The sequence below is a fragment of the Canis aureus genome, chromosome 14, assembly GCF_053574225.1.
Source record: "Canis aureus isolate CA01 chromosome 14, VMU_Caureus_v.1.0, whole genome shotgun sequence".
Lineage (NCBI taxonomy): Eukaryota > Metazoa > Chordata > Mammalia > Carnivora > Canidae > Canis > Canis aureus.
This window is the reverse complement of record NC_135624.1, coordinates 5795038-5807732: the sequence shown is the minus strand read 5'-3', so window position 1 is coordinate 5807732 and position 12695 is coordinate 5795038. Positions and strand designations below refer to the sequence as shown.

Genomic DNA, 12695 nt, shown 5'->3' with positions numbered 1-12695 from the left:
CTCTCTCTGTGTCTCTCATGAATAAATAAATAAAATCTTCTAAAAAGAAAAAAAATACTCTTTAAGGAAGTGACATGCCCACATCACCTGTGATGATTGGGATTCACTACAAGGATATTGGGTAGCAAAGAACTTGTTGCTTCTTTAGAGCTTCTAGGTACCTCTGCTCCCTAGGCAGCTCAGTGCAGCAGGAGAGAAGAAGAACAGTAGCTTAGTGACCTTAGTATACAGCCTGAGCAGCCACTTCAACCTCTCCTTGTACACTTCATGTTTGAGCCTTCCAAAATGAGAGTGTTGAATTGGCTTGTCCCCATTTAAAATGGACAGTTTCACATCAAGCCACCTTCAGCCTACCTGTGGCTGCCTAGGGCTGTGGATCAATTCCCTGGCTAGCCCTATCAGTTGCAGCTAAAGAGCACGGTTAGTCACTCAACATAGAAGGCACAAGCCATGACAACTTCTACAGAAAAGAATTCGGCTGCTTTCAGTAAAAGGCAGCTGTGGGTATGGTGGGAAGAGGTTTTTTCCCAACCACGCTATATCTATTGATGGCAGTGCTGTTCTAGCCATGAGGGTTATCTGTAACCTCTTGCCTGTATATCTGACCAATCATCAAGACTTCTCAGGACTTCTTTGTCAGGTTCTTCCATTCGTCCCCATTCAGGGCAGACAGACATGTGTTGCTCAGAGCCCACTTCAGGAAATGACTCGCTGTCCAATGGTGGGGGTATGATTGTCCAAGAGCCTCCAGCTGTCGGCTCCGTCAGTCTCTGCCTCAGCTTTTCAGGTCAAGGTCACACTCTTCTTGGGAGGATCCCTGGTCAATAACTGAACAAGATGGTGGTGCACAGGCCTAGCCATTTCCCCTCAATGCAAGATTCCTCTAGCAAGCCATCTCTGCGACACCACTGCTCCTGGGGCTGGCCAACGTGGTCAGGTCTGATGATTTGACTGCTCTGCCTGCCCAGTTCTGCTTTCTCCCCTTTTCCTTGGTAAGTCTTCCCTCCCAGTAAGCCTTTTGTACTCGCATCTCTTTCTCAGCCTCTATTTCTTAGAGAATCTAGGCTGTGATGTTGGCTCTCTTCTCTGAACCCTAAGGTGAGTCCCACCGCAGGATGTGTGGTGGTGTTTGAAAAAGTTTTCTGAGATCCTGCGCCTGTCCCAGTGATTCTCATATGTCCAGCTGGGAATGGTGGAAAGAGCCATTGACTTTTTCTGAGAGAGGAGAGGTGTAAAGGAAAACACAAATGATATGTTCAAAATTTGAATAACCATCATATGAAAAAAATGAAAAATGGGTACAAACTTCCAGGTTTGGGTTCAATATCGAAATTTTTTTCTTTCTTCTTTCTTTCACTTGAAAAAAATAACAATTAGAAGTATTCAATAGGGGGCACCTGGGGTGCTCAGAGGTTGAGTGTCCGCCTTTGGCTCAGGATGTGATCCTGGAGTCCTGGGATCAAGTTCCGCAGAGGCTCCCTATTGGGAGCCTGCCTCTCCCTCTGCCTGTGTCTCTGCCTTTCTCTCTGTGTCTCTCATGAATGAATAAATAAAATCTTAAAAAGAAAAGAAAAGAAAAGAAATATTCAACAGAAGTCAAATTAGTTGCTGTCTGAAATGGGAACATCCTGGCACTGGCCTATTCAAAAGGCTGTATTTATTGAATGAGCGGTTGGGCCACACGGATTGTAAAGTCTAGGTTCTATGATTCCAATAAGAATTCAAAATTCTTCACCTGCTTCAGGTGATACAAAGAAGAAAACTGTCCCTGACTCTAATAGTTCACAATCTAATTAGCAAGACCCTGTGTCAAGCAGATCTCATTCAAAATTATTCTATATAAATAGAACTGTGTACAATACCATTCATTCTATACCAAATATGTGCACTCCCCTAATATGTAAAGTCTTAAAAGCATACTTAAAAACTAGATTTGAGGGCAGCCCGAGGGGCTCAGTGGTTTAGCGCCGTCTTCAGCCCAGGGTGTGATTCTGGAGACCCTGGATCGAGTCCCATGTCAGGCTCCCTGCATGGAGCCTGCTTCTCCCTCTTGCCTGTGTCTCTGCCTCACTCTCTCTCTCTCTCTCTCATTAGTAAATAAATAAAATCTTTTTTAAAAAATAGATTTGAGGGATCCCTGGGTGGTGCAGCGGTTTAGCGCATGCCTTTGGCCCAGGGCGCGATCCTGGAGACCCGGGATCGAGTCCCACGTCGGGCTCCCGGTGCATGGAGCCTCCTTCTCCCTCTGCCTATGTCTCTGCTTCTCTCTCTCTCTCTGCGACTATCATAGCCCCTACTCCTGTAATTTCCTCCCTCTATTATAGGTTTGGAACTTTGTCCTTCAGGTCATGAACAAGAACCATCTATTTCTTTGAGGTAGGAGCCAGATTAAAATGGAAAAGGGGAACCACTAAGAGGTGTATTGCAGGGGATCTTAATTTTGAAACAAAATAAAAATTATGGTTTGAAAATTAAAATTTTAAAAAGCTCCAAAGTGAAAAGAAAAGAGATAAGCAAAAGTTATAAGGATAATACTCAAACTTGTTTGTTTCTTTTCAATATGTTAATTAAAAATTAATATTAGCAAATACCAATATTCATCCTTTACACTAATCCTTGGAAACTTTTGGATATTTTTTAATTGAATGAAATATCAATTGGAAGAAATCAGCTTTTAGATCTTAGGCCTATAGGGGAGGAAACCTAGGTATGCGTAACAGATCACATATTGTCCACATTTATACATGTTAGATTCCAATAAGTTTATAGGATAATATATGCAATGATATCTGCAAACATAGCTGAGGGCAGGTTTAAGGGCAAAGCGAGTTTTAGAGTAGTTCAAGCTTAGAAAACAAGTACAAATAATGATGGGAGGCAGGGGACCATAGTGGTTAACATACCATGTCAGAATCTGGCTTTGTTTGGATTCCAGTGCTGCCTCTTACTAACTGAAGACTCTTGAGTGAGTTACTTCAATTTTGTGTGTCTCTGTTTTCTGTAAAATAAGAATAAAGAAACTTACTTCATATTAGTTTTTTTTTAAAGATTTTATTTATTTATTCATGAGAGACACAGAAAGAGAGGCAGAGACACAGGCAGAGGGAGAAGCAGGCTCCATGCAGGGAGCCCGTTGTGGGACTCGATCCCAGATCTCCAGGATCACACCCTGGGCTGCAGGCTGTGCTAAACCCTAGGCCACCAGGACTGCCCTATACCCCATTCTTCTTACTATGCCAACTGCCTCTAAGAGTTGTGATGCAATCAAATTAACCTGTAAATAAAATTAAGATATTTTAAACAATCTAACCAATTGTAGACTTCCACATCATTCCTGTCAGATGTTATGCAACATTTGTGGGAATATTTCCAATGATGGGAAACCTACAGTCTTTGAGGCAGCACAGTTCACTACCAAAGAGGTTGATGCCTGAAGAATTCTTTATTTTAGTGAAATGTGCTTTAACGGTTGATTTATAGCAGTGAAAGTAGACAATTGCCCTCTATTTTAGCCAGTATGTTAACACTTTTTACAGTGTGATTAACCTGTACTCCTGGGTTGGCATCATATCTTGTAGTGCCTGGTGGACCCTGGTCTCAAATCTACTACCAGTCTTTAATCTACTGGATTGAAATGAAAAGCAAGATGGAAAACTCCACTTTCCTCCATCCCTCTCCAGTGCCATCACCTTCTGGATCTGTGGCATTTATTGCCACAAAGAGAAAAGCATGTCCCAACACACATCTTTTGCAACACAGGGTTTTCAAAGTTAGAAAAAAAGAATGGTATGAAAAATTACAAGAAGAGTTATTCACTAAAATGCTAAAACACTGGCTTAAAGCAGTTAATTCCTTCAACATTTAGTTAGTAGTATGACCAACAAAACATCACATTTACTTTAAGTCACCAAAGAATGAGCAGTAAGCACTATGTTTTTTTAGTTATATATCCTCCTTTTAACAACTTAGTACTGTACATGGAAATCCAAATATATACACCAGATAAATTACAATAGTTTTCTCTTTCTCTCTCTCTTTTCAATGAGAAGCAACTTTTGTTTTCTGAAAGACCTAGGATCCTTTGAACCTGGGAAGAACTACTTCAAGTTTTCTTTGAAGGTAAGCTCCCTCAAAACACTTATTTGGAGAAAAAAAACAACAACAACACTTATTTGGTGTTTTATAGAAACAAAACTAGTAAGACCAAAAAATTTAAAAATGAGAAAAAAGGTTAAGATGCACATAAAAAAAGTGCCTAACATCATCTGTCATTTAGGGAAATGCATTTTAAAACCACAATGAGATAGCACTACACACCCACTAGAGTGGCTATAATCAAAGAGAATGACAATAATACTAAGGTTTGACAAGGATGTAGAACAACTGGAGCTCTCACATTGCTTTTGGGGATGTAAAATAGTACAGCCACTTTGGAAAACAGTGTGACAATGTCTTATAAACTTTTTAAAAAGATTTTATTTATTCATGCAAGACACACAGAGAGAGGCAGAGACAGGCAGAGAGAGAAACAGGCTCCATGCAGGGAGCCCGATGTGGGACTCAATCCCAGAACTCTGGGATCACGCCCTGAGCCAAAGGCAGACGCTCAACCGCTGAGCCATACAGGCGTCCCAATTTCTTATAAAATTAAACATATACTTAGCATACAACCCTACAATTCCACTCGTAGATATTTATCCGAGAGAAAAAAAAGCATCTGTCCACATAAAAACTGGTATGTGTTCCCAGCAGCTTTATTCCTAACAGCCAAAAGCAAAAGCAAAAACGAAAACAAAGACAACAACCAAACGTCCAAAATCCAGTGAATGAATAAAGATATGTAGTATGTCCATACATGAAATACTATTCAGTAATAAAAAGAATGAACTATATAGACCCATACTAATATGCCCAACTGATTTTTGGCAAAAGTACAAAAGAAATTCAATGGAAGAAGGATAGCCTTTCCAAAAAATGGTTCTAGATCAATTGGACATCTATAGCCAAAAAAAAAAAAAAGGCAGAAGAAGATGAATTTCAACCTTGAGGCATAGTATCCATGACAAGTATATAGAATAGATAACCATTTTAGGGCTATTTATATCATTATTGGTTAGGATTAGGCTTGACTTCAATGACATAAACCCCAAATTATCAGTGGGTAATTATAAGGTTCTACTCATTAACAACAATAACAAAAATGCTGATTAGGGCTAGTACCATAGTTCCCACATGTTGTGAGAGCCCCAAGCCATCTGTGCTTTGCTGTTCTTTCCTTAGAATTCCACCTCAGTCCAAGTTGGCTGCCTGAACCCTCCTTAGGTCCACATTCTGGCCATCAGGAAAGAGAAGGGACAGGAGATCCCTGGATGGCTCAGTGGTTTGGCACCTGCCTCCGGCCCAGGGCATGATCCTGAGGTCCTGGGATCGAGTCCCGCATCGGGCTCCCTGCATGGAGCCTGCTTCTCCCTCTGCCTGTGTCTCTGCCTCTCTCTCTCTCTCTGTCTCTCATGAATAAATAAAATCTTAAAAAAAAAAAAAAAAAGGAAGGGGACAGAGCAGTGGGCATTCTTTCTTTTAGGGACACTTGCCAGGAATCTCACATGAAACCTCTTCTTTTCCTCTTGGCTATCACTTATCACTTAATTTACAAGGTTCATCTTGCTGAGTGGGCAGTGAGAAATATGGTCTTTATTCTGGATAGCACTGTGTCCACTGTATATTAGAAATTGGATTACTATTACTAAGAAAAAAAATACAAAAAAATTGTATTGATATTACTAAGAAAAAATATTAATTAGTATTGGTATTACTAAGTTTGATTTATTTATTTATTTATTTATTTATTTATTTATTTATTTATTTATTTATGATAGTCACACAGAGAGAGAGAGAGAGGCAGAGACATAGGCAGAGGGAGAAGCAGGCTCCATGCACCAGGAGCCCGACGTGGGACTTGATCCTGGGTCTCCAGGATCGTGCCCTGGGCCAAAGGCAGGCGCCAAACCGCTGTGCCACCCAGGGATCCCCAGTATTACTAAGTTTGGACAAAACTTACAGACTCCACAAGCCACATTTACATTTTCTTCTTCTTTTTCTTTTTTTTTTTTTTTTTTTAAGATTTTATTTATCCATTCATGAGAGACACAGAGAATGAAAGCCAGAGACACAGGCAGAGAGAGAAGAGGCTCCATGCAGGGAGCCCAATGTGGGACTTGATCCTGGGTCTCCAGGATCACGACCTGGGCCGAAGGCAGGTGCTAAACCACTGAGCCACCCAAGGATCCCTACATTTTCTTCTTAAAGGTTCTCAAGCCTTTGTCATCTTGAAAGCTCTGAACAAGAAATACAATTTTTCTATAAAAGAATCTAAAAACACCCAACACTCATTAATTGAGGTATCACTCATTCAGTAAACATAGAAATAACATAGAAATAATTTTTTCAAGAAACTGTGCTAGGTGCTAAATTATTAAGATAAAGACACATTGTTAGAAAAAAAAAGCCTCATTTTTAGTAGCAATTAAAAAACCCTTATTATTGGGGCACAGCCTGGCTCAGTCAGTGGAATGCACAATGCTTGATCTTGGGGTAGTGAGTTCAAGCCTCATGTTCAGCATAGAGATTACCTTTGAAAAAAACTATTATTGATGTGGTTTGAAGGTTGAGGTTCAGAGCCGACAGCAAAGGAAGAATTGTTGAGATGTTTTCAGTGCAAAAAGGTGGTCCTATTACAGCAGGGGGACAGGAACCATGGGCAGAAAGAACAGCATGGGGTCATGAGGAGAGGCCTATTAAGTACTTTCAAGTTGGGAAGGGAGTTAGGGAAAGCACAGGCCTCCAAGATATTTTGGAAACAAGGTTTCCAGGACCCTGAGGGGGTTAGCTAGCTACTGTTAGGAAAAGGTCATTTATTAGTTTTTAGTAAATGATTATGAGATCCTTCAGATGTGTATCAGTGGGCCATATGCTTAAAGGATGATTCCTAACGTGTATTCTGGGGGTAGAGATAAAAGAAATTTCCAGAATTTTTATTTATTTTATTTTATTTATTTTATATAATAAATAGAGTAGATTGGGAGTAGATTGGAAGAGAAAGGGGGAGAGAAGCAGATGCCTTTCTGAGCACAGAGCCTGACAGGGGCCGGATCTCTGGGACGCTGAGATGATGACCTGAGCCTAAATCAAGAGTCCAGTGCTTAACCAACTAAGCTACCCAGGCTCCCCTTCCAAAGGAATTTTTACATGTTGAAGACTTACAGGATGCTGGGGGTCAGGCTAAGATTATCGTTTGCCTTTAGCAAAGTGTCAACATCAAGGCAGCTGAGCTCCCAGGGTAAGGTCCCTATGCTATTTGAAGAACTTGTCAATGGGCTGTGGGCAGTAAGGAAATGTATTTTTTTTCTTTTTTCTTTGTTTCCCACATCATTATTATTGATATGTAGTTTTTAAGTATACCTGTTTTTTTTTTTTAATTCTATGGAAATGATCTAAGAAACAAGGGATTAAATTTTGGCTTTTATAAAATATTAGGTTTTGTTGTTATATATAATCTTTATATAGATTTTTTTTCAGAAATAGACATGAAGATGATATTTGAATTTTATGTTTTAAAATATTTTATTTATTTATTTGAGAGAGAGCACATGTGTGTGTGCGTGCATGAGTGGTGGAGGGGCAGAGGGAGAGGGAGAGAGAGAAGCAAACTCCCAGCTCAGCAAAATATCTTAATCCCAGGACCCTGGGACCCTGGGACCTGGGACCATGGGACCATGACCTGAGCCAAAGGCAGATGCTTAACCAACTGAGCCACCCAGGCACCCCGATATTTGAATTTTAGTGGCCCTTTAAATGTCTTGAATCTGTCCCCTGAATCAAGATAAATATTTCAAAAATCACAATATCCCATTTATTTTCAGTGTTTATACATAATTGGATTATCCAAGTCTTGTCTCACTTCTCCTTTTCTTCCTTATTTCATTTCATCAGTAACCAAATCTCTATCAGGATTCCTTGCAGAGGGATCCCTGGGTGGTGCAGTGGTTTGGCACCTGCCTTTGGCCCAGGGCGTGATCCTGGAGACCCGGGATCGAATCCCACGTCGGGTTCCCGGTGCATGGAGCCTGCTTCTCCCTCTGCCTGTGTCTCTGCCTCTCTCTCTCTCTGACTATCATAAAAAAAAAAAAAAAAAAAAAAAAAAAAAAAGTATTCCTTGCAGAGAAATCAACATAAAGAAAACTTACTCAGCTTTAATTAGTAGAGAAATAGTTCCTGGAATTTCTGGATTTAGATATATACTGAGAATGTGTTCATTGGTGAATTTCATTCATTCATGTTATTATTCATATGTAGTAGTATTGGTAATCTCCAAAATGCTATTCTCTTCTTATAAAATCCCATTTGTTCCTCTTCCTTCCATTCTTCCAGTCTTTACCAATTATTTATAAGAATGTGGCTAACAGAACATATGTACCTTTTCCACTAAAATATGACTCCATTGTGATCCAGAAGATTCTTTTTTGTTTCCATCTTTCCACTCTTAGCAGGTTATATCTGATATTTAAAGAGCTATTCAGGGGTACCTGGGTGACATGGTCAGTTAGGCAACGGACTCTTGGTTTCGACTCAGGTCATGATCTCAGGATTGTGAAGTGGAGCCCCAAAAGTCAGGCACCGTGCTCAGCACAGAATTTGTTTCAGATTCTTTCTCCCTCTCCTTCTGACCCTCCTGCTGGTGCTCTGGCTCTCTCTCAAATAAATAAATAAATGTTAAAAAAAAAAAAAAAGAGCTATTCGATAAACATCTGTTCAAGAATGAATGAAAGAATAAAAAGAATAAATGTGGTCTTTCCAGAATCCAGATCCATCGATAATGTTCTGTTTTCCCAAAGATGATGAAAGCTATCCATGGTCAATGTTGTATGTCTCACTGACATTCCAGAATCCCCTGGTCCTGATAATATTTACTTGCCCTTCTAGAAAGGCCATTGATAAGTTTCAGCAAAGGAGAACAGTGGGATATCACAACCAAGGCCTCATGATACTACATGCTCTCCTTTCTGTCTATGCAGAAGACATTAAATGCTTTCTCTGCGTTTAACATTCCCTTTATTTTTGGTCAAGTACAACACCCACTTCTCCTTCTCCCTGACCTCTGACTCTCAATTCAGTCCAATAAAACAATCAAGTCTTTTTTTGTCAGCAGCTCAGGGTTAATTGTTCCTTCTAAAGCTTGACCTTTGTACTGTTTTTAATCCTTACCCTCTCCTATCTACAGATGCTGCCTAGCTGAAACATTTTGACTTATTTATGCTGTTTCCATGCATAAGCTATTGCTAGCTGTGCTGCTGTGATAGGAAAAGTCACAAAAGGAAGGTGACCTCTTCTTATAAACTGCTTAGATAGATCTTTTAACAAATGGTGGTTGAGAGTAATAGTTCTACTCCTGTGTCCTTTCCTTCTACTGATCGCTTACCAATTCAAATGTTCCTCTAGTTGTTACTTATTCATTGTTTAATTGTTCAAGCCTGAAGCCTACTAACTATATATTAGCCTGACTGAAAAAAAGTCAATGTTTAACAAATAAGTGGGGCATTAACTGTATGAAACTTAGTCATGTCAAAAACACACATCTCTGACTTACCCAGAATAACCATCTTATGTCCTAGAGAGTGGATTTGGTGTAAATTTCCTATTAAGTTGCTGAAATATTGAAATATTTCAGGGATCCTGAGGATTTCATGGCCAAGAAAGTGTGTGAACTCCTCCTAAAAATAATTTCAAGTTGAGAGCAATTGCCCCAGAGGAAGACCAGGAGAACTAGAAAACAGAAATTCTGCTCTTAGGTCCAGGAAAAATTTTATATCAGGTTCTGGGAAAACTGCCAGAAATTCACATTGCCCTTGATTCCTTTTCCAGATGCCTGTTTTACTAGAGGGGGGAATTTTTTTTTTTTTTTAAGTATCTTCTGATATATATGCATTCTTATTGTATTTTAAATCCTTAATGAATTCCAAATGTTCCCTTTGCTTATTCTTGGGTACTCCAGGACCAAAATACATGTCAGAAAGGAAAAAAAATTATTTCTCTGAACTTTTACTCCATGATTGCCACTGATCACTTCTGAATTATAAATTATGCACTTTTGAAACTGTGAGCTCCCAGCAGCCTTTACGTTCCTTAAGCCATTGTCAACTAGTGACAAGCTCCACTGGATGAACAAACATGGTAGGACCTGTATTTTTTTCATTTTTCTTTGTGCATATGAGTACCTCTCAAATTAAATGACTCCTGAATTCAGACAAAATTCCTGGTACGTATTCTAAGCAAGCATCTTCATTTTTTGCACCACTAATCTCAGTGGTAACTTCCAAAAGCTCTTCTAATACATAACACCAAATTAAAATCTTTACCTTTGTTTTTACAAAATGTGACTCTATGATACATTAAAATACTTAACAGGTCAAGAGAATGAGAAGACAAGCTAGATACAAGAGAAAATATTTACAAAATACATATCTGATAAAGGACTGTTATCCAAAAATACACAAGAACTCTTAAAACTTAACAGTCAGAAAACAACAACCAGATTAAAAAGTGGACCAAAGACTTTAAAAGACACCACATCAAAGAAGATATACAGATGGCAAATAAGCATATAAGATGCTCCACATCATATCTCATCAGGGAAATGCAAATTCAAAAAGCAGTGAGAAAAACAACAACAACGAAGCCGAAGACCAAGATACCACTACGGCCAAAACTAGAATGGCCATAATTGGGAAGCCTGAGTGGCTCCTGAGTCTGCCTTTTGCTCAGGTCTTGATCCCGGGGTTCTGGGATTGAGTTCCACATCAGGCTCCCTATGGGGAACCTACTTCTCCCTCTGCCTCTCTCTCTGCATCTCTCATGCATAAATAAATAAAATCTTAAAAAAAAAAAATAGAATGACCAAAATCCAGAACAATGACTACATGAAATGCTGACAAAGATGTGGAGCAACAGGACCTCTCATTCATTGTTGGTGGGAATGCAAAATAGTATAGTCTCTGTGAAAGACAGTTTGGCAGTTTCTTATAGAACTAAACACACTTTTATTATATGATACAGCAATGGTGTTCCTTGGTATTTCTCCAGAGTAGATGAGTTTTATTCATAATTGGCAAAACCTGGAAACAAACGTAAATAAACTGTGGTACATCCAGACAATGGAATATTATTTAGCACTAAGAAGAAATAAAAAGCTATGAAGGAAAGCCATGAGAAGACTTGGAGGAATCTGTTTTGTTTTGTTTTTTTTTTTCCATGAGAGACACACAGAGAGAGAGAGGCAGAGACACAGGCAGAGGGAGAAGCAGGCTTCTCGAAGGGAGCCCCATGCGGGACCCTATCCTGGGTCTCCAGGATCACACCCTGAGCCGAAGGCAGATGCTCAACCACTGAACCACTCAGGCGTCCTGACATAGAGGAATCTTAAATGCATATTACTAAGGAAAGAAGCCAATGTGAAAAGGCTACATACCCTATTATTGCAACTCTATGACACTCTGGAAAACAAAACTATGGAAACAATATAAAGATCAGTGGTTGCCATTGGATAAGAAGGAGACATGAACAGGCAGGGCATAGGTTTCTGTGTGATGCTGTATGGTGTGCATATATGCTATGACATGATTTGTATGTTACTGTAAGTGCACACATGTCATCATACGTTTGTCAAAACCCATAGGATGTATAACACCAAGAGTGAACCCTAATGTAAACTTTGGAGTTTGGCTGATAATGATTTGTGAATATATTTTGACAAAAATATACCATTCAATTTTAACAAAGCAATTTTATGAATTTTAACAGATATGCTACTCTGGTATGAGATGCTGAAAACAGAGGAGGCCGTGCATGAATTGGAGCTATGCATGAGTATATGGGAAATCTCTGTACTTTCCTCTCCATTGTGCTGTGAATGTAAAACTGCAATAAAAAAAAAATTCTACTAACTATATGTAAAAAAAACTCTATACATATATATTTAAAAACACACTTTGGGGCAGCCCGGGTGGCTTAGCGGTTTAGCACCGCCTTCAGCCCAGGGCCTGGTCCTGAAGACCCGGGATCGAGTCCCACATCGGTTCCCCTGCATGGAGCCTGCTTCTCCTTCTGCCTGTGTCTCTGCATCTCTCTCTCTGTGTGCGTCTCTCATAAATAAATAAATAAAATATTTAAAAAAAATAAAAAATAAATCAAAACACAATTTAACTGAGTAAATTTTAAAGATCCAATTGACTTTATTCAACAATTCATGAATTGGGTAGCACCCTATCTAGCATATAGAAAGAAGCTCCAGGGGCTCCTGAGTGGCTCACTCAGTTGAGCATCTGCCTTTGGCTCAGGTCATGGTTCCAGAGTCCTGGGATTGAGCTCCCATATCTCATAGTGTTCTCTGCTCAGCGAGGAGCCTGCTTCTCTGCCTGTAATTCCCTGCTTGTGCTCCCTCTGTCAAATAAATAAAATCTTTATAAAAAATTAAAGAAAAAAAAAGAAAGAAAGAAGCTCCACTGAACTCTACAAAATGAAAGACTTTCCTAGGCAGAGAGGAAGGGATAAAACAAAAGGGGGTTAGAAGCAAAGAGTCCGCTGTTTCAGACAAGGTCACCTTCCTTTTGGGGATAGGGCAGGGGTCTATCAGGTAGATTCCC

At 39.6% G+C, this 12695-nt stretch overlaps 1 long non-coding RNA gene across 1 annotated transcript; it reads left to right on the top strand.

Annotated features, from left to right (window-relative positions):
- The first annotated feature begins 677 nt into the window (after nt 1-677).
- LOC144283103 (uncharacterized) lies at nt 678-12183 on the top strand. The gene is made up of 3 exons (XR_013351433.1): nt 678-992; nt 4050-4119; nt 11854-12183. It is a non-coding gene; the product is annotated as an uncharacterized LOC144283103 (long non-coding RNA).
- The last annotated feature ends 512 nt before the right edge of the window (nt 12184-12695 follow it).